This window comes from Hydractinia symbiolongicarpus, chromosome 14 (genome assembly GCF_029227915.1).
Source record: "Hydractinia symbiolongicarpus strain clone_291-10 chromosome 14, HSymV2.1, whole genome shotgun sequence".
Lineage (NCBI taxonomy): Eukaryota > Metazoa > Cnidaria > Hydrozoa > Anthoathecata > Hydractiniidae > Hydractinia > Hydractinia symbiolongicarpus.
In genome coordinates, this window is record NC_079888.1 from 7,795,001 (window position 1) to 7,812,096 (window position 17,096).

A 17,096-nucleotide genomic window follows, 5' to 3' on the forward strand; every position below is an offset into this window, starting at 1 on the left:
ATCTCGGTAGAACCTGATTTTCCTTTTGAACTCTGATTTAATCATTTGTTTAAGAAATGCGTGAGGAAGGGATGATTTATCTAAAATTGGCTAAGCCATATTTGAATGCTTTCAAGTCATTTCTTCAACATTTGCCAGGTTTTTGGCAGGACTCATGCTTAGAGGGGAATTCGTGATTTCCACGGCGCGTTCATAATGCAATTAAAAGTGCAGCAGAAAACGCCCATTGTGGGGCTCGAATCCACGACCCTGAGATTAAGAGTCTCATGCTCTACCGACTGAGCTAGCCGGGCTGATTCGTTATTAGGTTCCGTTATTAAAGCTGTCTTGGACTTACGCAACAATTGACCAAACCTTAAATTACTTAAAATTGGGGCACTCGAGTATTCCCACTGTTTGGGCTGGTAAAAGGTTACGTGAGTCGAAACAGGTTCAGCAATGTTAGCTTTCCATAACGTAGACGTGGTACAGCAACAGACGAGGTGGCCGAGTGGTTAAGGCGATGGACTGCTAATCCATTGGGCTCTGCCCGCGTGGGTTCGAATCCCATCTTCGTCGCACATTCGGTTCTATGGTGTAATGGTTAGCACTCTGGACTTTGAATCCAGCGATCCGAGTTCAAATCTCGGTAGAACCTGACTTTCTTTTTGAATTCTTATTTAATCTTTTGTTTAAAAAATACGTGAGGAGAGGCTGATTTATTTAAAATTGACTAAGCCATATTTGAATGCTTTCAAGTCATTTCTTCAACATTTGCCAGGTTTTTGGCAGGACTCATGCTTAGAGGGGAATTGGTGATTTCCACGGCGCGTTCATAATGCAATTAATAGTGCAGCAGAAAACGCCCATTGTGGGGCTCGAATCCACGACCCTGAGATTAAGAGTCTCATGCTCTACCGACTGAGCTAGCCGGGCTGATTCGTTATTAGGTTCCGTTATTAAAGCTGTCTTGGACTTACGCAACAATTGACCAAACCTTAAATTACTTAAAATTGGGCACTCGCGTAATCCCACTGTTTGGGCTGGTAAAAGGTTACGTGAGTCGAAACAGGTTCAGCAATGTTAGCTTTCCATAACGTAGACGTGGTACAGAAACAGACGAGGTGGCCGAGTGGTTAAGGCGATGAAATGCTAATCCATTGGGCTCTGCCCGCGTGGGTTCGAATCCCATCTTCGTCGCACATTCGGTTCTATGCTGTAATGGTTAGCACTCTGGACTTTGAATCCAGCGATCCGAGTTCAAATCTCGGTAGAACCTGACCTTCTTTTTGAATTCTTATTTAATCTTTTGTTTAAAAAATACGTGAGGAAAGGCTGATTTATTTAAAATTGACTAAGCCATATTTGATTGCTTTCAAGTCATTTCTTCAACATTTGCCAGGTTTTTGGCAGGACTCATGCTTCGAGGGGAATTGGTGATTTCCACGGTGCGTTCGTAATGCAATTAAAAGTTTATCAGAAAACGCCCAACGTGGGTCTCGAACCCACGACCCTGAGATTAAGAGTCTCATGCTCTACCGACTGAGCTAGCCGGGCTGTTTCGTTATTAGGTTCCGCTATTAAAGCCGTCTTGGACTTACACAACAATTGACCACACCTAAGATTACTTAAAATTGGGTCACTCGCATAATCCTACTATTTGGGCTGGTAAACAGTTACGTGAGTCAAAACAGGTTCAGCAATGTTAGCTTTCCATAAAGTAGACGTGGTACAGAAACAGACGAGGTGGCCGAGTGGTTAAGGCGATGGACTGCTAATCCATTGGGCTGTGCCCGCGTGGGTTCGAATCCCATCTTCGTAGCACATTCGGTTCTATGGTGTAATGGTTAGCACTCTGGACTTTGAATCCAGCGATCTGAGTTCAAATCTCGGTAGAACCTGACCTTCTTTTTGAATTCTTATTTAATCTTTTGTTTGATAAATACGTGAAGGAAAGGCTGATTTATTCAAAATTGACTAAGCCATATTTGAATGCTTTCAAGTCATTTCTTCAAAATTTGCCAGGTTTATGGCAGAACTCATGCTTAGAGGGGAATTGGTGATTTCCACGGCGCGTTCATAATGCAATTAAAAGTGCAGCAGAAATCGCCCAACGTGGGGCTCGAACCCACGACCTTGAGATTAAGAGTCTCATGCTCTACCGACTGAGCTAGCCGGGCTGATTCGTTATTAGGTTCCGCCATTAAAGCCGTCTTGGACTTACACAACAATTGACCACACCTAAGATTACTTAAAATTGGGTCACTCGCGTAATCCTACTCTTTGGGCTGGTAAACAGTTACGTGAGTCAAAACAGGTTCAGCAATGTTAGCTTTCCATAAAGTAGACGTGGAACAAAAACAGACGAGGTGGCCGAGTGGTTAAGGCGATGGACAGCTAATCCATTGGGCTCTGCCCGCGTGGGTTCGAATCCCATCTTCGTCGCACATTCGGTTCTATGCTGTAATGGTTAGCACTCTGGACTTTGAATCCAGCGATCCGAGTTCAAATCTCGGTAGAACCTGACCTTCTTTTTGAATTCTTATTTAATCTTTTGTTTAAAAAATACGTGAGGAAAGGCTGATTTATTTAAAATTGACTAAGCCATATTTGAATGCTTTCAAGTCATTTCTTCAACATTTGCCAGGTTTTTGGCAGGACTCATGCTTCGAGGGGAATTGGTGATTTCCACGGCGCGTTCATAATGCAATTAAAAGTGCAGCAGAAAACGCCCATTGTGGGGCTCGAATCCACGACCCTGAGATTAAGAGTCTCATGCTCTACCGACTGAGCTAGCCGGGCTGATTCGTTATTAGGTTCCGTTATTAAAGCTGTCTTGGACTTACGCAACAATTGACCACACCTTAAATTACTTAAAATTGGGGCACTCGCGTAATCCCACTGTTTGGGCTGGTAAACAGTTACGTGAGTCAAAACAGGTTCAGCAATGTTAGCTTTCCATAAAGTAGACGTGGAACAAAAACAGACGAGGTGGCCGAGTGGTTAAGGCGATGGACAGCTAATCCATTGGGCTCTGCCCGCGTGGGTTCGAATCCCATCTTCGTCGCACATTCGGTTCTATGCTGTAATGGTTAGCACTCTGGACTTTGAATCCAGCGATCCGAGTTCAAATCTCGGTAGAACCTGACCTTCTTTTTGAATTCTTATTTAATCTTTTGTTTAAAAAATACGTGAGGAAAGGCTGATTTATTTAAAATTGACTAAGCCATATTTGAATGCTTTCAAGTCATTTCTTCAACATTTGCCAGGTTTTTGGCAGGACTCATGCTTCGAGGGGAATTGGTGATTTCCACGGCGCGTTCATAATGCAATTAAAAGTGCAGCAGAAAACGCCCATTGTGGGGCTCGAATCCACGACCCTGAGATTAAGAGTCTCATGCTCTACCGACTGAGCTAGCCGGGCTGATTCGTTATTAGGTTCCGTTATTAAAGCTGTCTTGGACTTACGCAACAATTGACCACACCTTAAATTACTTAAAATTGGGGCACTCGCGTAATCCCACTGTTTGGGCTGGTAAAAGGTTACGTGAGTCGAAACAGGTTCAGCAATGTTAGCTTTCCATAACGTAGACGTGGTACAGAAACAGACAAGGTGGCCGAGTGGTCAAGGCGATGGACTGCTAATCCATTGGGCTCTGCCCGCGTGGGTTCGAATCCCATCTTCGTCGCACATTCGGTTCTATGGTGTAATGGTTAGCACTCTGGACTTTGAATCCAGCGATCCGAGTTCAAATCTCGGCAGAACCTGACCTTCTTTTTGAATTCTTACTTAATCTTTTGTTTAAAAAATACGTGAGGAAAGGCCGATTTATATAAAATTGACTAAGCCATATTTGAATGCTTTCAAGTCATTTCTTCAACATTTTCCAGGTTTATGGCAGAACTCATGCTTAGAGGAGAATTGGTGATTTCCACGGTGCGTTCGTAATACAATTAAAAGTTTATCAGAAAACGCCCAACGTGGGTCTCGAACCCACGACCCTGAGATTAAGAGTCTCATGCTCCACCGACTGAGCTAGCCGGGCTGTTTCGTTATTAGGTTCCGCCATTAAAGCCGTCTTGGACTTACACAACAATTGACCACACCTAAGATTACTTAAAATTGGGCCACTCGCGTAATCCTACTGTTTGGGCTGGTAAATAGTTACGTGAGTCAAAACAGGTTCAGCAATGTTAGCTTTCCATAAAGTAGACGTGGTACAGAAACAGACGAGGTGGCCGAGTGGTTAAGGCGATGGACTGCTAATCCATTGGGCTGTGCCCGCGTGGGTTCGAATCCCATCTTCGTCGCACATTCGGTTCTATGGTGTAATGGTTAGCACTCTGGACTTTGAATCCAGCGATCCGAGTTCAAATCTCGGTAGAACCTGACCTTCTTTTTGAATTCTTATTTAATCTTTTGTTTGAAAAATACGTGAAGGAAAGGCTGATTTATTCAAAATTGACTAAGCCATATTTGAATGCTTTCAAGTCATTTCTTCAAAATTTGCCAGTTTTATGGCAGAACTCATGCTTAGAGGGGAATTGGTGATTTCCACGGCGCGTTCATAATGCAATTAAAAGTGCAGCAGAAATCGCCCAACGTGGGGCTCGAACCCACGACCTTGAGATTAAGAGTCTCATGCTCTACCGACTGAGCTAGCCGGGCTGATTCGTTATTAGGTTCCGCCATTAAAGCCGTCTTGGACTTACGCAACAATTGATCACACCTTAAATTACTTAAAATTGGGGCACTCGCGTAATCCCACTGTTTGGGCTGGTAAAAGGTTACGTGAGTCGAAACAGGTTCAGCAATGTTAGCTTTCCATAACGTAGACGTGGTACAGAAACAGACGAGGTGGCCGAGTGGTTAAGGCGATGGACTGCTAATCCATTGGGCTCTGCCCGCGTGGGTTCGAATCCCACTTCGTCGCACATTCGGTTCTATGGTCTAATGGTTAGCACTCTGGACTTTGAATCCAGCGATCCGAGTTCAAATCTTGGTAGAACCTGACCTTCTTTTTGAATTCTTATTTAATCATTTGTTTAAGAAATGCGTGAGGAAGGGATAATTTTTCTAAAATTGGCTAAGCCAGATTTGAATGCTTTCAAGTCATTTCTTCAAAATTTGCCAGGTTTATGGCAGAACTCATGCTTAGAGGGGAATTGGTGATTTCCACGGCGCGTTCATAATGCAATTAAAAGTGCAGCAGAAATCGCCCAACGTGGGGCTCGAACCCACGACCTTGAGATTAAGAGTCTCATGCTCTACCGACTGAGCTAGCCGGGTTGATTCGTTATTAGGTTCCGCCATTAAAGCCGTCTTGGACTTACACAACAATTGACCACACCTAAGATTACTTAAAATTGGGTCACTCGCGTAATCCTACTATTTGGGCTGGTAAACAGTTACGTGAGTCAAAACAGGTTCAGCAATGTTAGCTTTCCATAAAGTAGACGTGGAACAAAAACAGACGAGGTGGCCGAGTGGTTAAGGCGATGGACAGCTAATCCATTGGGCTCTGCCCGCGTGGGTTCGAATCCCATCTTCGTCGCACATTCGGTTCTATGGTGTAATGGTTAGCACTCTGGACTTTGAATCCAGCGATCCGAGTTCAAATCTCGGCAGAACCTGACCTTCTTTTTAAATTCTTACTTAATCTTTTGTTTAAAAAATACGTGAGGAAAGGCCGATTTATTTAAAATTGACTAAGCCATATTTGAATGCTTTCAAGTCATTTCTTCAAAATTTTCCAGGTTTATGGCAGAACTCATGCTTAGAGGAGAATTGGTGATTTCCACGGTGCGTTCGTAATGCAATTAAAAGTTTATCAGAAAACGCCCAACGCGAGTCTCGAACCCACGACCCTGAGATTAAGAGTCTCATGCTCTACCGACTGAGCTAGCCGGGCTGTTTCGTTATTAGCTTCCGCCATTAAAGCCGTCTTGGACTTACACAACAATTGACCACACCTAAGATTACTTAAAATTGGGCCACTCGCGTAATCCTACTGTTTGGGCTGGTAAATAGTTACGTGAGTCAAAACAGGTTCAGCAATGTTAGCTTTCCATAAAGTAGACGTGGTACAGAAACAGACGAGGTGGCCGAGTGGTTAAGGCGATGGACTGCTAATCCATTGGGCTGTGCCCGCGTGGGTTCGAATCCCATCTTCGTCCCACATTCGGTTCTATGGTGTAATGGTTAGCACTCTGGACTTTGAATCCAGCGATCCGAGTTCAAATCTCGGTAGAACCTGACCTTCTTTTTGAATTCTTATTTAATCTTTTGTTTGAAAAATACGTGAAGGAAAGGCTGATTTATTCAAAATTGACTAAGCCATATTTGAATGCTTTCAAGTCACTTCTTCAAAATTTGCCTGGTTTATGGCAGAACTCATGCTTAGAGGGGAATTGGTGATTTCCACGGCGCGTTCATAATGCAATTAAAAGTGCAGCAGAAATCACCCAACGTGGGGCTCGAACCCACGACCTTGAGATTAAGAGTCTCATGCTCTACCGACTGAGCTAGCCGGGCTGATTCGTTATTAGGTTCCGCCATTAAAGCCGTCTTGGACTTACGCAACAATTGATCATACCTTAAATTACTTAAAATTGGGGCACTCGCGTAATCCCACTGTTTGGGCTGGTAAAAGGTTACGTGAGTCGAAACAGGTTCAGCAATGTTAGCTTTCCATAACGTAGACGTGGTACAGAAACAGACGAGGTGGCCGAGTGGTTAAGGCGATGGACTGCTAATCCATTGGGCTCTGCCCGCGTGGGTTCGAATCCAACTTCGTCGCACATTCGGTTCTATGGTCTAATGGTTAGCACTCTGGACTTTGAATCCAGCGATCCGGGTTCAAATCTTGGTAGAACCTGACCTTCTTTTTGAATTCTTATTTAATCATTTGTTTAAGAAATGCGTGAGGAAGGGATAATTTATCTAAAATTGGCTAAGCCAGATTTGAATGCTTTCAAGTCATTTCTTCAAAATTTGCCAGGTTTATGGCAGAACTCATGCTTAGAGGGGAATTGGTGATTTCCACGGCGCGTTCATAATGCAATTAAAAGTGCAGCAGAAATCGCCCAACGTGGGGCTCGAACCTACGACCTTGAGATTAAGAGTCTCATGCTCTACCGACTGAGCTAGCCGGGTTGATTCGTTATTAGGTTCCGCCATTAAAGCCGTCTTGGACTTACACAACAATTGACCACACCTAAGATTACTTCAAATTGGGTCACTCGCGTAATCCTACTATTTGGGCTGGTAAACAGTTACGTGAGTCAAAACAGGTTCAGCAATGTTAGCTTTCCATAAAGTAGACGTGGAACAAAAACAGACGAGGTGGCCGAGTGGTTAAGGCGATGGACAGCTAATCCATTGGATTCTGCCCGCGTGGGTTCGAATCCCACTTCGTCGCACATTCGGTTCTATGGTCTAATGGTTAGCACTCTGGACTTTGAATCCAGCGATCCGAGTTCAAATCTCGGTAGAACCTGACCTTCTTTTTGAATTCTTATTTAATCTTTTGTTTAAAAAATACGTGAGGAAAGGCTGATTTATTTAAAATTGACTAAGCCATATTTGAATGCTTTTAAGTCATTTCTTCAACATTTGCCAGGTTTTTGGCAGGACTCATGCTTCGAGGGGAATTGGTGATTTCCACGGCGCGTTCATAATGCAATTAAAAGTGCAGCAGAAAACGCCCATTGTGGGGCTCGAATCCACGACCCTGAGATTAAGAGTCTCATGCTCTACCGACTGAGCTAGCCGGGCTGATTCGTTATTAGGTTCCGTTATTAAAGCTGTCTTGGACTTACGCAACAATTGACCACACCTTAAATTACTTAAAATTGGGGCACTCGCGTAATCCCACTGTTTGGGCTGGTAAACAGTTACGTGAGTCAAAACAGGTTCAGCAATGTTAGCTTTCCATAAAGTAGACGTGGAACAAAAACAGACGAGGTGGCCGAGTGGTTAAGGCGATGGACAGCTAATCCATTGGGCTCTGCCCGCGTGGGTTCGAATCCCATCTTCGTCGCACATTCGGTTCTATGCTGTAATGGTTAGCACTCTGGACTTTGAATCCAGAGATCCGAGTTCAAATCTCGGTAGAACCTGACCTTCTTTTTGAATTCTTATTTAATCTTTTGTTTAAAAAATACGTGAGGAAAGGCTGATTTATTTAAAATTGACTAAGCCATATTTGAATGCTTTCAAGTCATTTCTTCAACATTTGCCAGGTTTTTGGCAGGACTCATGCTTCGAGGGGAATTGGTGATTTCCACGGCGCGTTCATAATGCAATTAAAAGTGCAGCAGAAAACGCCCATTGTGGGGCTCGAATCCACGACCCTGAGATTAAGAGTCTCATGCTCTACCGACTGAGCTAGCCGGGCTGATTCGTTATTAGGTTCCGTTATTAAAGCTGTCTTGGACTTACGCAACAATTGACCACACCTTAAATTACTTAAAATTGGGGCACTCGCGTAATCCCACTGTTTGGGCTGGTAAAAGGTTACGTGAGTCGAAACAGGTTCAGCAATGTTAGCTTTCCATAACGTAGACGTGGTACAGAAACAGACAAGGTCCCCGAGTGGTCAAGGCGATGGACTGCTAATCCATTGGGCTCTGCCCGCGTGGGTTCGAATCCCATCTTCGTCGCACATTCGGTTCTATGGTGTAATGGTTAGCACTCTGGACTTTGAATCCAGCGATCCGAGTTCAAATCTCGGCAGAACCTGACCTTCTTTTTGAATTCTTACTTAATCTTTTGTTTAAAAAATACGTGAGGAAAGGCCGATTTATATAAAATTGACTAAGCCATATTTGAATGCTTTCAAGTCATTTCTTCAACATTTTCCAGGTTTATGGCAGAACTCATGCTTAGAGGAGAATTGGTGATTTCCACGGTGCGTTCGTAATACAATTAAAAGTTTATAAGAAAACGCCCAACGTGGGTCTCGAACCCACGACCCTGAGATTAAGAGTCTCATGCTCTACCGACTGAGCTAGGCGGGCTGTTTCGTTATTAGGTTCCGCCATTAAAGCCGTCTTGGACTTACACAACAATTGACCACACCTAAGATTACTTAAAATTGGGCCACTCGCGTAATCCTACTGTTTGGGCTGGTAAATAGTTACGTGAGTCAAAACAGGTTCAGCAATGTTAGCTTTCCATAAAGTAGACGTGGTACAGAAACAGACGAGGTGGCCGAGTGGTTAAGGCGATGGACTGCTAATCCATTGGGCTGTGCCCGCGTGGGTTCGAATCCCATCTTCGTCGCACATTCGGATCTATGGTGTAATGGTTAGCACTCTGGACTTTGAATCCAGCGATCCGAGTTCAAATCTCGGTAGAACCTGACCTTCTTTTTGAATTCTTATTTAATCTTTTGTTTGAAAAATACGTGAAGGAAAGGCTGATTTATTCAAAATTGACTAAGCCATATTTGAATGCTTTCAAGTCATTTCTTCAAAATTTGCCAGTTTTATGGCAGAACTCATGCTTAGAGGGGAATTGGTGATTTCCACGGCGCGTTCATAATGCAATTAAAAGTGCAGCAGAAATCGCCCAACGTGGGGCTCGAACCCACGACCTTGAGATTAAGAGTCTCATGCTCTACCGACTGAGCTAGCCGGGCTGATTCGTTATTAGGTTCCGCCATTAAAGCCGTCTTGGACTTACGCAACAATTGATCACACCTTAAATTACTTAAAATTGGGGCACTCGCGTAATCCCACTGTTTGGGCTGGTAAAAGGTTACGTGAGTCGAAACAGGTTCAGCAATGTTAGCTTTCCATAACGTAGACGTGGTACAGAAACAGACGAGGTGGCCGAGTGGTTAAGGCGATGGACTGCTAATCCATTGGGCTCTGCCCGCGTGGGTTCGAATCCCACTTCGTCGCAAATTCGGTTCTATGGTCTAATGGTTAGCACTCTGGACTTTGAATCCAGCGATCCGAGTTCAAATCTTGGTAGAACCTGACCTTCTTTTTGAATTCTTATTTAATCATTTGTTTAAGAAATGCGTGAGGAAGGGATAATTTTTCTAAAATTGGCTAAGCCAGATTTGAATGCTTTCAAGTCATTTCTTCAAAATTTGCCAGGTTTATGGCAGAACTCATGCTTAGAGGGGAATTGGTGATTTCCACGGCGCGTTCATAATGCAATTAAAAGTGCAGCAGAAATCGCCCAACGTGGGGCTCGAACCCACGACCTTGAGATTAAGAGTCTCATGCTCTACCGACTGAGCTAGCCGGGTTGATTCGTTATTAGGTTCCGCCATTAAAGCCGTCTTGGACTTACACAACAATTGACCACACCTAAGATTACTTAAAATTGGGTCACTCGCGTAATCCTACTATTTGGGCTGGTAAACAGTTACGTGAGTCAAAACAGGTTCAGCAATGTTAGCTTTCCATAAAGTAGACGTGGAACAAAAACAGACGAGGTGGCCGAGTGGTTAAGGCGATGGACAGCTAATCCATTGGGCTCTGCCCGCGTGGGTTCGAATCCCATCTTCGTCGCACATTCGGTTCTATGGTGTAATGGTTAGCACTCTGGACTTTGAATCCAGCGATCCGAGTTCAAATCTCGGCAGAACCTGACCTTCTTTTTGAATTCTTACTTAATCTTTTGTTTAAAAAATACGTGAGGAAAGGCCGATTTATTTAAAATTGACTAAGCCATATTTGAATGCTTTCAAGTCATTTCTTCAAAATTTTCCAGGTTTATGGCAGAACTCATGCTTAGAGGAGAATTGGTGATTTCCACGGTGCGTTCGTAATGCAATTAAAAGTTTATCAGAAAACGCCCAACGCGGGTCTCGAACCCACGACCCTGAGATTAAGAGTCTCATGCTCTACCGACTGAGCTAGCCGGGCTGTTTCGTTATTAGCTTCCGCCATTAAAGCCGTCTTGGACTTACACAACAATTGACCACACCTAAGATTACTTAAAATTGGGCCACTCGCGTAATCCTACTGTTTGGGCTGGTAAATAGTTACGTGAGTCAAAACAGGTTCAGCAATGTTAGCTTTCCATAAAGTAGACGTGGTACAGAAACAGACGAGGTGGCCGAGTGGTTAAGGCGATGGACTGCTAATCCATTGGGCTGTGCCCGCGTGGGTTCGAATCCCATCTTCGTCGCACATTCGGTTCTATGGTGTAATGGTTAGCACTCTGGACTTTGAATCCAGCGATCCGAGTTCAAATCTCGGTAGAACCTGACCTTCTTTTTGAATTCTTATTTAATCTTTTGTTTGAAAAATACGTGAATGAAAGGCTGATTTATTCAAAATTGACTAAGCCATATTTGAATGCTTTCAAGTCATTTCTTCAAAATTTGCCAGGTTTATGGCAGAACTCATGCTTAGAGGGGAATTGGTGATTTCCACGGCGCGTTCATAATGCAATTAAAAGTGCAGCAGAAATCACCCAACGTGGGGCTCGAACCCACGACCTTGAGATTAAGAGTCTCATGCTCTACCGACTGAGCTAGCCGGGCTGATTCGTTATTAGGTTCCGCCATTAAAGCCGTCTTGGACTTACGCAACAATTGATCATACCTTAAATTACTTAAAATTGGGGCACTCGCGTAATCCCACTGTTTGGGCTGGTAAAAGGTTACGTGAGTCGAAACAGGTTCAGCAATGTTAGCTTTCCATAACGTAGACGTGGTACAGAAACAGACGAGGTGGCCGAGTGGTCAAGGCGATGGACTGCTAATCCATTGGGCTCTGCCCGCGTGGGTTCGAATCCAACTTCGTCGCACATTCGGTTCTATGGTCTAATGGTTAGCACTCTGGACTTTGAATCCAGCGATCCGAGTTCAAATCTTGGTAGAACCTGACCTTCTTTTTGAATTCTTATTTAATCATTTGTTTAAGAAATGCGTGAGGAAGGGATAATTTATCTAAAATTGGCTAAGCCAGATTTGAATGCTTTCAAGTCATTTCTTCAAAATTTGCCAGGTTTATGGCAGAACTCATGCTTAGAGGGGAATTGGTGATTTCCACGGCGCGTTCATAATGCAATTAAAAGTGCAGCAGCAATCGCCCAACGTGGGGCTCGAACCCACGACCTTGAGATTAAGAGTCTCATGCTCTACCGACTGAGCTAGCCGGGTTGATTCGTTATTAGGTTCCGCCATTAAAGCCGTCTTGGACTTACACAACAATTGACCACACCTAAGATTACTTAAAATTGGGTCACTCGCGTAATCCTACTATTTGGGCTGGTAAACAGTTACGTGAGTCAAAACAGGTTCAGCAATGTTAGCTTTCCATAAAGTAGACGTGGAACAAAAACAGACGAGGTGGCCGAGTGGTTAAGGCGATGGACAGCTAATCCATTGGATTCTGCCCGCGTGGGTTCGAATCCCACTTCGTCGCACATTCGGTTCTATGGTCTAATGGTTAGCACTCTGGACTTTGAATCCAGCGATCCGAGTTCAAATCTCGGTAGAACCTGACCTTCTTTTTGAATTCTTATTTAATCTTTTGTTTAAAAAATACGTGAGGAAAGGCTGATTTATTTAAAATTGACTAAGCCATATTTGAATGCTTTTAAGTCATTTCTTCAAAATTTGCCAGGTTTATGGCAGAACTCATGCTTAGAGGGGAATTGGTGATTTCCACGGCGCGTTCATAATGCAATTAAAAGTGCAGCAGAAATCGCCCAACGTGGGGTTCGAACCCACGACCTTGAGATTAAGAGTCTCATGCTCTACCGACTGAGCTAGCCGGGCTGATTCGTTAATAGGTTCCGCCATTAATGCCGTCTTGGACTTACACAACAATTGACCACACCTAAGGTTACTTAAAATTGGGTCACTCGCGTAATCCTACTATTTGGGCTGGTAAACAGTTACGTGAGCCAAAACAGGTTCAGCAATGTTAGCTTTCCATAAAGTAGACGTGGTACAAAAACAGACGAAGTGGCCGAGTGGTTAAGGCGATGGACTGCTAATCCATTGGGCTCTGCCCGGTTGGGTTCGAATCCCACTTTGTCGCACATTCGGTTCTATGATGTAATGGTTAGCACTCTGGACTTTGATCCCAGCGATCCGAGTACAAATCTCGGTAGAACCTGATTTTCCTTTTGAACTCTGATTTAATCATTTGTTTAAGAAATGCACGAGGAAGGGATGATTTATCTAAAATTGGCTAAGCCATATTTGAATGCTTTCAAGTCATTTCTTCAACATTTGCCAGGTTTTTGGCAGGACTCATGCTTAGAGGGGAATTGGTGATTTCCACGGCGCGTTCATAATGCAATTAAAAGTGCAGCAGAAAACGCCCATTGTGGGGCTCGAATCCACGACCCTGAGATTAAGAGTCTCATGCTCTACCGACTGAGCTAGCCGGGCTGATTCGTTATTAGGTTCCGTTATTAAAGCTGTCTTGGACTTACGCAACAATTGACCAAACCTTAAATTACTTAAAATTGGGGCACTCGCGTAATCCCACTGTTTGGGCTGGTAAAAGGTTACGTGAGTCGAAACAGGTTCACCAATGTTAGCTTTCCATAACGTAGACGTGGTACAGAAACAGACGAGGTGGCCGAGTGGTTAAGGCGATGGACTGCTAATCCATTGGGCTCTGCCCGCGTGGGTTCGAATCCCATCTTCGTCGCACATTCGGTTCTATGGTGTAATGGTTAGCACTCTGGACTTTGAATCCAGCGATCCGAGTTCAAATCTCGGTAGAACCTGACCTTCTTTTTGAATTCTTATTTAATCTTTTGTGTAAAAAATACGTGAGGAGAGGCTGATTTATTTAAAATTGACTAAGCCATATTTGAATGCTTTCAAGTCATTTCTTCAACATTTGCCAGGTTTTTGGCAGGACTCATGCTTAGAGAGGAATTGGTGATTTCCACGGCGCGTTCATAATGCAATTAATAGTGCAGCAGAAAACGCCCATTGTGGGGCTCGAATCCACGACCCTGAGATTAAGAGTCTCATGCTCTACCGACTGAGCTAGCCGGGCTGATTCGTTATTACGTTCCGTTATTAAAGCTGTCTTGGACTTACGCAACAATTGACCAAACCTTAAATTACTTAAAATTGGGGCACTCGCGTAATCCCACTGTTTGGGCTGGTAAAAGGTTACGTGAGTCGAAACAGGTTCAGCAATGTTAGCTTTCCATAACGTAGACGTGGTACAGAAACAGACGAGGTGGCCGAGTGGTTAAGGCGATGGACTGCTAATCCATTGGGCTCTGCCCGCGTGGGTTCGAATCCCATCTTCGTCGCACATTCGGTTCTATGGTGTAATGGTTAGCACTCTGGACTTTGAGTCCAGCGATCCGAGTTCAAATCTCGGTAGAACCTGACCTTCTTTTTGAATTCTTATTTAATCTATTGTTTAAAAAATACGTGAGGAAAGGCTGATTTATTTAAAATTGACTAAGCCATATTTGAATGCTTTCAAGTCATTTCTTCAACATTTGCCAGGTTTTTGGCAGGACTCATGCTTCGAGGGGAATTGGTGATTTCCACGGCGCGTTCATAATGCAATTAAAAGTGCAGCAGAAAACGCCCATTGTGGGGCTCGAATCCACGACCCTGAGATTAAGAGTCTCATGCTCTACCGACTGAGCTAGCCGGGCTGATTCGTTATTAGGTTCCGTTATTGAAGCTGTCTTGGACTTACGCAACAATTGACCACACCTTAAATTACTTAAAATTGGGGCACTCGCGTAATCCCACTGTTTGGGCTGGTAAAAGGTTACGTGAGTCAAAACAGGTTCAGCAATGTTAGCTTTCCATAAAGTAGACGTGGTACAGAAACAGACGAGGTGGCCGAGTGGTTAAGGCGATGGACTGCTAATCCATTGGGCTGTGCCCGCGTGGGTTCGAATCCCATCTTCGTCGCACATTCGGTTCTATGGTGTAATGGTTAGCACTCTGGACTTTGAATCCAGCGATCCGAGTTCAAATCTCGGTAGAACCTGACCTTCTTTTTGAATTCTTATTTAATCTTTTGTTTGAAAAATACGTGAAGGAAAGGCTGATTTAATTAAAATTGACTAAGCCATATTTGAATGCTTTCAAGTCATTTCTTCAAAATTTGCCAGGTTTATGGCAGAACTCATGCTTAGAGGAGAATTGGTGATTTTCATGGTGCGTTCATAATGCAATTAAAAGTTTATCAGAAAACGCCCAACGTGGGGTTCGAACCCACGACCTTGAGATTAACAGTCTCATGCTCTACCGACTGAGCTAGCCGGGCTAATTCGTTATTAGGTTCCGCCATTAAAGCCGTCTTGGACTTACACAACAATTGACCACACCTAAGATTACTTAAAATTGGGTCACTCGCGTAATCCTACTATTTGGGCTGGTAAACAGCTACGTGAGTTAAAACAGGTTCAGCAATGTTAGCTTTCCATAAAGTAGACGTGGAACAAAAACAGACGAGGTGGCCGAGTGGTTAAGGCGATGGACAGCTAATCCATTGGGCTCTGCCCGCGTGGGTTCGAATCCCACTTCGTCGCACATTCGGTTCTATAGTGTAATGGTGAGCACTCTGGACTTTGAATCCAGCGATCCGAGTTCAAATCTCGGTAGAACCTGACCTTCTTTGTGAATTCTTATTTAATCTTTTGTTTAAAAAATACGTGAGGAAAGGCTGATTTATTTAAAATTGACTAAGCCATATTTGAATGCTTTTAAGTCATTTCTTCAAAATTTGCCAGGTTTATGGCAGAACTCATGCTTAGAGGGGAATTGGTGATTTCCACGGCGCGTTCATAATGCAATTAAAAGTGCAGCAGAAATCGCCCAACGTGGGGCTCGAACCCACGACCTTGAGATTAAGAGTCTCATGCTCTACCGACTGAGCTAGCCGGGCTGATTCGTTAATAGGTTCCGCCATTAAAGCCGTCTTGGACTTACACAACAATTGACCACACCTAAGATTACTTAAAATTGGGTCACTCGCATAATCCTACTATTTGGGCTGGTAAACAGTTACGTGAGTCAAAACAGGTTCAGCAATGTTAGCTTTCCATAAAGTAGACGTGGTACAAAAACAGACGAGGTGGCCGAGTGGTTAAGGCGATGGACTGCTAATCCATTGGGCTCTGCCCGCTTGGGTTCGAATCCCACTTCGTCGCACATTCGGTTCTATGATGTAATGGTTAGCACTCTGGACTTTGAACCCAGCGATCCGAGTACAAATCTCGGTAGAACCTGATTTTCCTTTTGAACTCTGATTTAATCATTTGTTTAAGAAATGCGTGAGGAAGGGATAATTTATCTAAAATTGGCTAAGCCATATTTGAATGCTTTCAAGTCATTTCTTCAACATTTGCCAGGTTTTTGGCAGGACTCATGCTTAGAGGGGAATTGGTGATTTCCACGGCGCATTCATAATGCAATTAAAAGTGCAGCAGAAAACGCCCATTGTGGGGCTCGAATCCACGACCCTGAGATTAAGAGTCTCATGCTCTACCGACTGAGCTAGCCGGGCTGATTCGTTATTAGGTTCCGTTATTAAAGCTGTCTTGGACTTACGCAACAATTGATCACACCTTAAATTACTTAAAATTGGGGCACTCGCGTAATCCCACTGTTTGGGCTGGTAAAAGGTTACGTGAGTCGAAACAGGTTCAGCAATGTTAGCTTTCCATAACGTAGACGTGGTACAGAAACAGACGAGGTGGCCGAGTGGTTAAGGCGATGGACTGCTAATCCATTGGGCTCTGCCCGCGTGGGTTCGAATCCCATCTTCGTCGCACATTCGGTTCTATGGTGTAATGGTTAGCACTCTGGACTTTGAATCCAGCGATCCGAGTTCAAATCTCGGTGGAACCTGACCTTCTTTTTGAATTCTTATTTAATCTTTTGTTTAAAAAATACGTGAGGAAAGGCTGATTTATTTAAAATTGACTAAGCCATATTTGAATGCTTTCAAGTCATTTCTTCAACATTTGCCAGGTTTTTGGCAGGACTCATGTTTAGAGGGGAATTGGTGATTTCCAAGGCGCGTTCATAATGCAATTAAAAGTGCAGCAGAAAACGCCCAACGTGGGGTTTGAATCGATGACCCTGAGATTAAGAGTCTCATGCTCTACCGACTGAGCTAGCCGGGCTGATTCGTTATTA

The 17,096-nt window shown here is 43.8% G+C and overlaps 56 non-coding genes across 56 annotated transcripts; 39 read left to right on the forward strand and 17 right to left on the reverse strand.

Moving 5' to 3' along the window:
* The first annotated feature begins 476 nt into the window (after positions 1–476).
* Trnas-gcu (transfer RNA serine (anticodon GCU)) lies at positions 477–558 on the forward strand. The gene has a single exon. It is a non-coding gene; the product is annotated as a tRNA-Ser (tRNA).
* Positions 559–565: 7 nt separating this feature from the next.
* Trnaq-uug (transfer RNA glutamine (anticodon UUG)) lies at positions 566–637 on the forward strand. Its single transcript has one exon. It is a non-coding gene; the product is annotated as a tRNA-Gln (tRNA).
* A 549-nt stretch (positions 638–1,186) lies between these two features.
* Positions 1,187–1,258, forward strand: Trnaq-uug (transfer RNA glutamine (anticodon UUG)). Its single transcript has one exon. It is a non-coding gene; the product is annotated as a tRNA-Gln (tRNA).
* Positions 1,259–1,463: 205 nt separating this feature from the next.
* On the reverse strand, positions 1,464–1,536 carry Trnak-cuu (transfer RNA lysine (anticodon CUU)). The gene has a single exon. It is a non-coding gene; the product is annotated as a tRNA-Lys (tRNA).
* Positions 1,537–1,719: 183 nt separating this feature from the next.
* On the forward strand, positions 1,720–1,803 carry Trnas-gcu (transfer RNA serine (anticodon GCU)). The gene has a single exon. It is a non-coding gene; the product is annotated as a tRNA-Ser (tRNA).
* A 5-nt stretch (positions 1,804–1,808) lies between these two features.
* Positions 1,809–1,880, forward strand: Trnaq-uug (transfer RNA glutamine (anticodon UUG)). The gene has a single exon. It is a non-coding gene; the product is annotated as a tRNA-Gln (tRNA).
* Positions 1,881–2,086: 206 nt separating this feature from the next.
* Positions 2,087–2,159, reverse strand: Trnak-cuu (transfer RNA lysine (anticodon CUU)). The gene has a single exon. It is a non-coding gene; the product is annotated as a tRNA-Lys (tRNA).
* A 183-nt stretch (positions 2,160–2,342) lies between these two features.
* Positions 2,343–2,424, forward strand: Trnas-gcu (transfer RNA serine (anticodon GCU)). The gene has a single exon. It is a non-coding gene; the product is annotated as a tRNA-Ser (tRNA).
* Positions 2,425–2,431: 7 nt separating this feature from the next.
* On the forward strand, positions 2,432–2,503 carry Trnaq-uug (transfer RNA glutamine (anticodon UUG)). The gene has a single exon. It is a non-coding gene; the product is annotated as a tRNA-Gln (tRNA).
* Positions 2,504–2,964: 461 nt separating this feature from the next.
* Trnas-gcu (transfer RNA serine (anticodon GCU)) lies at positions 2,965–3,046 on the forward strand. The gene has a single exon. It is a non-coding gene; the product is annotated as a tRNA-Ser (tRNA).
* Positions 3,047–3,053: 7 nt separating this feature from the next.
* Trnaq-uug (transfer RNA glutamine (anticodon UUG)) lies at positions 3,054–3,125 on the forward strand. Its single transcript has one exon. It is a non-coding gene; the product is annotated as a tRNA-Gln (tRNA).
* Positions 3,126–3,586: 461 nt separating this feature from the next.
* On the forward strand, positions 3,587–3,668 carry Trnas-gcu (transfer RNA serine (anticodon GCU)). The gene has a single exon. It is a non-coding gene; the product is annotated as a tRNA-Ser (tRNA).
* A 7-nt stretch (positions 3,669–3,675) lies between these two features.
* Positions 3,676–3,747, forward strand: Trnaq-uug (transfer RNA glutamine (anticodon UUG)). Its single transcript has one exon. It is a non-coding gene; the product is annotated as a tRNA-Gln (tRNA).
* A 205-nt stretch (positions 3,748–3,952) lies between these two features.
* On the reverse strand, positions 3,953–4,025 carry Trnak-cuu (transfer RNA lysine (anticodon CUU)). Its single transcript has one exon. It is a non-coding gene; the product is annotated as a tRNA-Lys (tRNA).
* A 183-nt stretch (positions 4,026–4,208) lies between these two features.
* Trnas-gcu (transfer RNA serine (anticodon GCU)) lies at positions 4,209–4,290 on the forward strand. The gene has a single exon. It is a non-coding gene; the product is annotated as a tRNA-Ser (tRNA).
* A 7-nt stretch (positions 4,291–4,297) lies between these two features.
* On the forward strand, positions 4,298–4,369 carry Trnaq-uug (transfer RNA glutamine (anticodon UUG)). Its single transcript has one exon. It is a non-coding gene; the product is annotated as a tRNA-Gln (tRNA).
* A 206-nt stretch (positions 4,370–4,575) lies between these two features.
* Trnak-cuu (transfer RNA lysine (anticodon CUU)) lies at positions 4,576–4,648 on the reverse strand. The gene has a single exon. It is a non-coding gene; the product is annotated as a tRNA-Lys (tRNA).
* Positions 4,649–4,831: 183 nt separating this feature from the next.
* On the forward strand, positions 4,832–4,912 carry Trnas-gcu (transfer RNA serine (anticodon GCU)). Its single transcript has one exon. It is a non-coding gene; the product is annotated as a tRNA-Ser (tRNA).
* A 284-nt stretch (positions 4,913–5,196) lies between these two features.
* On the reverse strand, positions 5,197–5,269 carry Trnak-cuu (transfer RNA lysine (anticodon CUU)). Its single transcript has one exon. It is a non-coding gene; the product is annotated as a tRNA-Lys (tRNA).
* A 183-nt stretch (positions 5,270–5,452) lies between these two features.
* Positions 5,453–5,534, forward strand: Trnas-gcu (transfer RNA serine (anticodon GCU)). Its single transcript has one exon. It is a non-coding gene; the product is annotated as a tRNA-Ser (tRNA).
* Positions 5,535–5,541: 7 nt separating this feature from the next.
* Trnaq-uug (transfer RNA glutamine (anticodon UUG)) lies at positions 5,542–5,613 on the forward strand. The gene has a single exon. It is a non-coding gene; the product is annotated as a tRNA-Gln (tRNA).
* Positions 5,614–5,818: 205 nt separating this feature from the next.
* Trnak-cuu (transfer RNA lysine (anticodon CUU)) lies at positions 5,819–5,891 on the reverse strand. Its single transcript has one exon. It is a non-coding gene; the product is annotated as a tRNA-Lys (tRNA).
* Positions 5,892–6,074: 183 nt separating this feature from the next.
* On the forward strand, positions 6,075–6,156 carry Trnas-gcu (transfer RNA serine (anticodon GCU)). Its single transcript has one exon. It is a non-coding gene; the product is annotated as a tRNA-Ser (tRNA).
* Positions 6,157–6,163: 7 nt separating this feature from the next.
* Trnaq-uug (transfer RNA glutamine (anticodon UUG)) lies at positions 6,164–6,235 on the forward strand. The gene has a single exon. It is a non-coding gene; the product is annotated as a tRNA-Gln (tRNA).
* A 206-nt stretch (positions 6,236–6,441) lies between these two features.
* Positions 6,442–6,514, reverse strand: Trnak-cuu (transfer RNA lysine (anticodon CUU)). Its single transcript has one exon. It is a non-coding gene; the product is annotated as a tRNA-Lys (tRNA).
* A 548-nt stretch (positions 6,515–7,062) lies between these two features.
* On the reverse strand, positions 7,063–7,135 carry Trnak-cuu (transfer RNA lysine (anticodon CUU)). Its single transcript has one exon. It is a non-coding gene; the product is annotated as a tRNA-Lys (tRNA).
* Positions 7,136–7,406: 271 nt separating this feature from the next.
* On the forward strand, positions 7,407–7,478 carry Trnaq-uug (transfer RNA glutamine (anticodon UUG)). Its single transcript has one exon. It is a non-coding gene; the product is annotated as a tRNA-Gln (tRNA).
* Positions 7,479–7,939: 461 nt separating this feature from the next.
* On the forward strand, positions 7,940–8,021 carry Trnas-gcu (transfer RNA serine (anticodon GCU)). Its single transcript has one exon. It is a non-coding gene; the product is annotated as a tRNA-Ser (tRNA).
* A 7-nt stretch (positions 8,022–8,028) lies between these two features.
* On the forward strand, positions 8,029–8,100 carry Trnaq-uug (transfer RNA glutamine (anticodon UUG)). The gene has a single exon. It is a non-coding gene; the product is annotated as a tRNA-Gln (tRNA).
* A 550-nt stretch (positions 8,101–8,650) lies between these two features.
* Trnaq-uug (transfer RNA glutamine (anticodon UUG)) lies at positions 8,651–8,722 on the forward strand. Its single transcript has one exon. It is a non-coding gene; the product is annotated as a tRNA-Gln (tRNA).
* Positions 8,723–8,927: 205 nt separating this feature from the next.
* Trnak-cuu (transfer RNA lysine (anticodon CUU)) lies at positions 8,928–9,000 on the reverse strand. The gene has a single exon. It is a non-coding gene; the product is annotated as a tRNA-Lys (tRNA).
* A 183-nt stretch (positions 9,001–9,183) lies between these two features.
* Trnas-gcu (transfer RNA serine (anticodon GCU)) lies at positions 9,184–9,265 on the forward strand. Its single transcript has one exon. It is a non-coding gene; the product is annotated as a tRNA-Ser (tRNA).
* Positions 9,266–9,272: 7 nt separating this feature from the next.
* Positions 9,273–9,344, forward strand: Trnaq-uug (transfer RNA glutamine (anticodon UUG)). Its single transcript has one exon. It is a non-coding gene; the product is annotated as a tRNA-Gln (tRNA).
* Positions 9,345–9,550: 206 nt separating this feature from the next.
* On the reverse strand, positions 9,551–9,623 carry Trnak-cuu (transfer RNA lysine (anticodon CUU)). Its single transcript has one exon. It is a non-coding gene; the product is annotated as a tRNA-Lys (tRNA).
* Positions 9,624–9,806: 183 nt separating this feature from the next.
* Trnas-gcu (transfer RNA serine (anticodon GCU)) lies at positions 9,807–9,887 on the forward strand. Its single transcript has one exon. It is a non-coding gene; the product is annotated as a tRNA-Ser (tRNA).
* A 284-nt stretch (positions 9,888–10,171) lies between these two features.
* Trnak-cuu (transfer RNA lysine (anticodon CUU)) lies at positions 10,172–10,244 on the reverse strand. Its single transcript has one exon. It is a non-coding gene; the product is annotated as a tRNA-Lys (tRNA).
* A 183-nt stretch (positions 10,245–10,427) lies between these two features.
* Positions 10,428–10,509, forward strand: Trnas-gcu (transfer RNA serine (anticodon GCU)). Its single transcript has one exon. It is a non-coding gene; the product is annotated as a tRNA-Ser (tRNA).
* Positions 10,510–10,516: 7 nt separating this feature from the next.
* Positions 10,517–10,588, forward strand: Trnaq-uug (transfer RNA glutamine (anticodon UUG)). The gene has a single exon. It is a non-coding gene; the product is annotated as a tRNA-Gln (tRNA).
* A 205-nt stretch (positions 10,589–10,793) lies between these two features.
* Trnak-cuu (transfer RNA lysine (anticodon CUU)) lies at positions 10,794–10,866 on the reverse strand. Its single transcript has one exon. It is a non-coding gene; the product is annotated as a tRNA-Lys (tRNA).
* Positions 10,867–11,049: 183 nt separating this feature from the next.
* Positions 11,050–11,131, forward strand: Trnas-gcu (transfer RNA serine (anticodon GCU)). Its single transcript has one exon. It is a non-coding gene; the product is annotated as a tRNA-Ser (tRNA).
* A 7-nt stretch (positions 11,132–11,138) lies between these two features.
* Trnaq-uug (transfer RNA glutamine (anticodon UUG)) lies at positions 11,139–11,210 on the forward strand. The gene has a single exon. It is a non-coding gene; the product is annotated as a tRNA-Gln (tRNA).
* Positions 11,211–11,416: 206 nt separating this feature from the next.
* Positions 11,417–11,489, reverse strand: Trnak-cuu (transfer RNA lysine (anticodon CUU)). The gene has a single exon. It is a non-coding gene; the product is annotated as a tRNA-Lys (tRNA).
* A 548-nt stretch (positions 11,490–12,037) lies between these two features.
* Trnak-cuu (transfer RNA lysine (anticodon CUU)) lies at positions 12,038–12,110 on the reverse strand. Its single transcript has one exon. It is a non-coding gene; the product is annotated as a tRNA-Lys (tRNA).
* Positions 12,111–12,381: 271 nt separating this feature from the next.
* Positions 12,382–12,453, forward strand: Trnaq-uug (transfer RNA glutamine (anticodon UUG)). The gene has a single exon. It is a non-coding gene; the product is annotated as a tRNA-Gln (tRNA).
* Positions 12,454–12,658: 205 nt separating this feature from the next.
* On the reverse strand, positions 12,659–12,731 carry Trnak-cuu (transfer RNA lysine (anticodon CUU)). The gene has a single exon. It is a non-coding gene; the product is annotated as a tRNA-Lys (tRNA).
* Positions 12,732–13,535: 804 nt separating this feature from the next.
* Positions 13,536–13,617, forward strand: Trnas-gcu (transfer RNA serine (anticodon GCU)). The gene has a single exon. It is a non-coding gene; the product is annotated as a tRNA-Ser (tRNA).
* Positions 13,618–13,624: 7 nt separating this feature from the next.
* On the forward strand, positions 13,625–13,696 carry Trnaq-uug (transfer RNA glutamine (anticodon UUG)). The gene has a single exon. It is a non-coding gene; the product is annotated as a tRNA-Gln (tRNA).
* A 461-nt stretch (positions 13,697–14,157) lies between these two features.
* Trnas-gcu (transfer RNA serine (anticodon GCU)) lies at positions 14,158–14,239 on the forward strand. The gene has a single exon. It is a non-coding gene; the product is annotated as a tRNA-Ser (tRNA).
* Positions 14,240–14,246: 7 nt separating this feature from the next.
* Positions 14,247–14,318, forward strand: Trnaq-uug (transfer RNA glutamine (anticodon UUG)). The gene has a single exon. It is a non-coding gene; the product is annotated as a tRNA-Gln (tRNA).
* Positions 14,319–14,779: 461 nt separating this feature from the next.
* Positions 14,780–14,861, forward strand: Trnas-gcu (transfer RNA serine (anticodon GCU)). Its single transcript has one exon. It is a non-coding gene; the product is annotated as a tRNA-Ser (tRNA).
* A 7-nt stretch (positions 14,862–14,868) lies between these two features.
* Positions 14,869–14,940, forward strand: Trnaq-uug (transfer RNA glutamine (anticodon UUG)). Its single transcript has one exon. It is a non-coding gene; the product is annotated as a tRNA-Gln (tRNA).
* Positions 14,941–15,146: 206 nt separating this feature from the next.
* Positions 15,147–15,219, reverse strand: Trnan-guu (transfer RNA asparagine (anticodon GUU)). Its single transcript has one exon. It is a non-coding gene; the product is annotated as a tRNA-Asn (tRNA).
* Positions 15,220–15,490: 271 nt separating this feature from the next.
* On the forward strand, positions 15,491–15,562 carry Trnaq-uug (transfer RNA glutamine (anticodon UUG)). Its single transcript has one exon. It is a non-coding gene; the product is annotated as a tRNA-Gln (tRNA).
* A 205-nt stretch (positions 15,563–15,767) lies between these two features.
* Positions 15,768–15,840, reverse strand: Trnak-cuu (transfer RNA lysine (anticodon CUU)). Its single transcript has one exon. It is a non-coding gene; the product is annotated as a tRNA-Lys (tRNA).
* An 804-nt stretch (positions 15,841–16,644) lies between these two features.
* On the forward strand, positions 16,645–16,726 carry Trnas-gcu (transfer RNA serine (anticodon GCU)). The gene has a single exon. It is a non-coding gene; the product is annotated as a tRNA-Ser (tRNA).
* A 7-nt stretch (positions 16,727–16,733) lies between these two features.
* Positions 16,734–16,805, forward strand: Trnaq-uug (transfer RNA glutamine (anticodon UUG)). The gene has a single exon. It is a non-coding gene; the product is annotated as a tRNA-Gln (tRNA).
* The last annotated feature ends 291 nt before the right edge of the window (positions 16,806–17,096 follow it).